This window comes from Setaria italica, chromosome VI (genome assembly GCF_000263155.2).
Source record: "Setaria italica strain Yugu1 chromosome VI, Setaria_italica_v2.0, whole genome shotgun sequence".
Lineage (NCBI taxonomy): Eukaryota > Viridiplantae > Streptophyta > Magnoliopsida > Poales > Poaceae > Setaria > Setaria italica.
In genome coordinates, this window is record NC_028455.1 from 21,234,158 (window position 1) to 21,239,355 (window position 5,198).

Genomic DNA, 5,198 nt, shown 5'->3' on the forward strand with positions numbered 1-5,198 from the left:
TCCCGGATCCAAAAACAACCGAGATTTTTGTTGAGGATGGAATATTGTTTTTCTACCAGTGAAGGTTAAAGACTGGAGCCAACATTGCATTCAAGTATGAACTCGTGATCAACTTCTCCATATTCTTGTTACTTGGCCCTGCCCAGCTCTCCGTTACATGGTCCCAAGATGCATCCAAATAAACCTGGCCCCTTGGGATACATGGTCTTTCTAGGTTAGATTAGTGTACCTGTTTTTCCAAAAAAAAGTGATAATAAATTGCAGAGTTTAATGGATTTCTAAGTTATGTAGACTATACATTTACTTTATCTGGCGACTGAACCTAGGCTATTATAAATTCAGTCACCAGATTGGTGCTAGGTCTTTTTGTGAAAATTTATGTTAATCAAATGTGGTAAAGATGCTCTTAATGTTTCATAAATACGTACAAAACAATATTTTCTATTCACAAATTAACATTCAATGCTCACCTCAGCAAATTTTTGTGCCTGGATTATTCGATCTTGGCGGCAACATCGACACAACTGATGCAATAAAAATTGGTTTAAATTTCAAACTTTTTAAGCTCTAAATTGATTTGAACCACATCTGACAAGGTTTGGGGGTTGGGGATAAATTTCAGTAACTGAACTTTGAAATATATATGACGACTGTACTGGTCTCAATGTATTATGATGTAATACATAACCGAAGCTTAAACATGTCAAAAAGAAAAGAGAGGCAAGGTGATCGAGGTATGCCGAGGCAAGACATGGGAATCATCAAGCGAAGCAGTCCTGTCCGATCTATCCAGATGTGCATCAACTTCTCCACACGATTGAGCCTGCGTGCTTATGCGACACACGTACAGGCGCCTCATGCATCTGCTCGTCCTAGCCACGCTGCGCCCTGATCTCACTGTTTCCGAATACCCGTGATGTTTATGACATCTTGAATAGAAAAATTCTACCTCATAATAACATAACTAAGATTAATGTTTGCTAGCTGTCTTTAGATTATTATATCTTCTTGCGTGTGCATGTAGCCTGGTTTATTTTGCCATGTTACTTGCCTATAATATGAATCGGTTGGGATGCATGCATACATGGACGTAGCATCTATGTGATTGCCTTTTTTGTGTCTACTTACCCACATTTGGAGGTGCGGTGAGGGCTTCTTGCCGTATTTGAGATGGACATTTCGTGATTTTGATCTGAACCATTGATATAAAGATGGACGGTTAGGAGTTTTTCTTTTTCTCTGATTAACGCAGGATTTTCTAGAGAGTTTGTGATCAGTATAGGTGTAGATAGACAGATACTCCATCTACCATGCCCTGGGCCTTAGCTATAGCTTTCTTTTCTTATTGGATTTCAGATGCCCTAATAAGATTGAATCTTATAGAAACTTTGTGCATTTAGTTTGTTTTTTTTCCTTTTCTGCATATGCATGTATGAATCTGATCCTAATCTTGCACATATTGAACTAAATGCAACACTAATGGAGAGATATTTTTGTTTTGGTTTTGCACTACTCCCTCCGTCCCATGAAAATCCTATCTTTTGAAAAAATCCCACAGAAGAGTGTAATTCTAGAAAATAGATCTAACTACCTGCCTAATTAAGTGGTCAGATCTGATTTGCATGCCAAAACTTACTACATGTGGCCAACAAATAAGGATATTAGAGTCCTTTCACACCACCACTAATCTGTCTTAGAAAAATTAGAATTGCACTTTTCATGTGACGGAGGGAGTACTCCAGAACTGTGACACCGTTTCTTTGGAAATACAAAGCTAGTCCGGACACAAAGTTTGGCTAGAGTTAATCCCAGCCGTAAATTAATCTCCATTCATCATCACATTTTACTTATTAGGCAGATGATACATCTTTTTGCACATGATCTAGGTACAGTGATTCCACACTCGAGGTAATAGGAGTACACATGGACCAAGGTCGATGGGCTATCGTGGGCGGGACTGGACGGTTCGCTATGGCAAGTGGTGTCATAACCACGACGCACATTGTAAAAGAGCCTGGCAGGAACGCTGATCAAATTACTCTAGAAGGACTATGCCCGGTTTGTAACATTGAACAGCTCGTCACTACGGGACACAGGAAAATTGCCTAGTGTCGGGGCACTCGGCGAAGAGCAAAAAACACTCGACGAAACGTTTGCCGAGTGTAACACTCGGCAAACGGCACACGGCAAATTTTGAGTCGGCAAAGTTAACTTTGACGAGTGTTTTATGTCGGGCACTCGCCCAAAAAACACTCGGCAAACATATTTTTTGAAAAAAATAAAAAAACCAAACATGCCAGTCGCCACCACCACCGGCCTCCACCACCGCCGCCTCGCCACAGCCGCCGCCCACCACGCCGCCTCGCCACGGCCGCCGCCCACCGGCCTCCACCACCGGCACCACTGCCAGCCACCACCACCGGCCTCCACCACCGCCACCTGCCACCACGCTGCCTCACCACGTCCGCCGCCCACCACGCCGCCACATTCGCCGGGGAGAAGGGGAGGGGCGGGCCGCGCGTCACCGGGGAGAAGCAGAGGGGGCACCCGGCCACCCGCCGAGGAGAAGGGGAGAGGGCCACCCGCCGCCACGCCACCTGTCGCCGAGTTGAAGGGGAGGGGGCGGCCGCCGGGGGAGGGAGGGCTGCCTCCCATCCTCGCCCGGATCTGGCCCCCGCCGGGGGAGAAGGGGAGAAGGGAGGCGACGCTCGGCAGGAGGGAAGGGGTGGTGTGAGGGGAGGAGGAGGGGGGCGGCGTGAGGGGAGGCGCGGGGGTGGGGTGTCTTGAGGGGGGCGGCGTGAGGGGAGGCGGGCTCGGTACGGGGAAAAAAATCGCCGAGTGTCCTATGTGGACACTCGGTAAAGGGTTTCTTTGCCGAGTGTCTAACCTAGGACACTCGGCAAAGTTTTTTTAAAAAAAATTAAAAAATATCCAACTGTTTCAAAAAAATACCAAATTTTCACATGAAACAATATATGTTGTTTATTGACTATACAAAAAGTTTTGTAGTCAAACCAAACTCGACCGTCACTTCGACTCTAAATCTTATCGAATCCTTCTCAAAGTTACTATTTTTCTTCTGAGATGCTTCGGTTTGTAATCATCGTACATGATGAAATGTGCAAAACCTTCTCAATTTTTTCCACAGCCTCCACGTATTATATCATCACATCACGACAAATCTCATGATTTTTAGACTTTGCTTGTTTTTTTACAATTTAAAAATACTACTGCCACACGTTCATGGTCGTGTTTCCCGAACAAGATGTTCAGAATTTCTTTTCATTTCATGGGTCAGGTCTCAAATTGGGCTAAATAACATGAATATCATTTTTCTACTCCTTTTGTTCCATAATTTGAATCACTTGCAGTTCAAATTTGACTTATAGCAAAAATTTTCTTGAAATGCAATTAATTAAATAAATATAGCAAATAAATCAAAAAATATACTAAATTTTAACATGGAGTACCACATGTTGTATGTGGGGAGTAGAAAAAATTTCAATGTGAAAAGAGGAAAAAAAATTATTTTTTTGCTGAGTGTCAAAAAAACACTCGGCAAACACCCCTCTTTGCCAAGTGTTTTTTTGACACTCGGCAAAGGAGGGTTTGCCGAGTGTTTTTTTTTTACACTCGGCAAAGCCCCGATTTGGCGAGTGTTTTTTTTTACCGAGTGTTTTTAGCTTGGCACTCGGCAAAGAGCTTGTTTGCCGAGTGTTCGAAATAAAACACTCGGCAAAGAAAAAACACTCGGGAATTTTTAGCTCGCGTGTTTTTTTCCACATTGTTTTCGCTAATTTACTATGAGTACTGCAAATGTGGCCACCTTCGTCACTGAAATTAATGGCCCTTCCGCAGTTCACTCATGTCCTTCCCTGGCTAATATATTCACTATTCAGTGATACAATATACAGACATTACCTCCCAAGCATTGTGAATTGATGGTTGCACGCTATCGCGTAAATGTTTATTTGGATAACCCCATTTTTTGTCCCATCATTTTACGTTACCTCTCATTTGCAGACCCATGTGTCCATGATGGGACTCGGGTGGGATTGGAGGTATCACCTGTAATATTGAAGAACCCCATCGTCTTGTAAGTGTGACGATTCGCAGCGGTGATCTCATTGACGCCCTTGGTTATACCTTCTTTGATAGAAGAGGACAGAAGCTGTCAGTAGGTCCGTGGGGTGGTCTTGGTGGAAATTCTACAACAGTGAGTCGAATCTGCAGTCTGCATTTCCGTGATCAACTAATAGCTATAGTAACCAGTAACTAATAGCAGTGCCCATGTGATGTTAAAGGTAATTAATTATCCTTCTCGTCTTACGCCTGCAGATCCAGTTTGCACCTTCAGAGTATGTTAAAGCCACTACTTCGTGTCGTCGATTATGTTTGTCACCAATCTCCAAGCTTACGGACCCTTTGGAACAGAACGGCAGCCTCTCTTCACCGTTACAGTACCAAGCAGTGCAATCCTTGTGGGCTTCGTTGCGCGTGCAAAGGATCATCTTGATGCGATTGGAATTTACGTGCGCAAATTTGTTCCTGTTGTGCATCACTAATTAGTGATCAATTATTTAAAGTATGTAATTAAGAGATAATTATGTAATTACTCCGAAAGGACCACACCCCTTCAGAAAGGGCCACACCCTTTAGGAAGGGATGCCTTCACACCCCCTCATCTTGTATAAATGTAACAGTGACTCAACAATTAATACAAAAGAGAATCATTTTCATCCTTCCACTCCCTACAGGAGTTCTTCATTCTCTAACATGTTATCAGTCACGCTAGCCTCTACTGGGCAAAAGACACAAACAACATAGGCACAAACCTCACGCACGCAAGGATAAGAAGAAACAGAGGCGCGAAGGCCTCGACATCACAGAGGTAAACATGGACCAAGTTCTTCGTTTTTGTGCACTGGAAGATGGCTTCCTTGTTCTTCCTCTTTGCGGCCACCGGCAAGAGTCCTCCACACGCGGTTCTGTAGGACGCTGTGGACGTCATGGTCTTCGTGGTCATCCGCACAATCCAGGCCATCGTCCTGGTCCTTCTGTTCCTGCACAATCAAACAAGACCACAAGCAATGAAAGTGCCTCATCAGAGCGCACTCGCATAGCAATGCCAGTGCTTAGGCTTCCAACACCGACACCACAACAGGAACAGACTCACCGTCCAATGATAGTCCGCATTT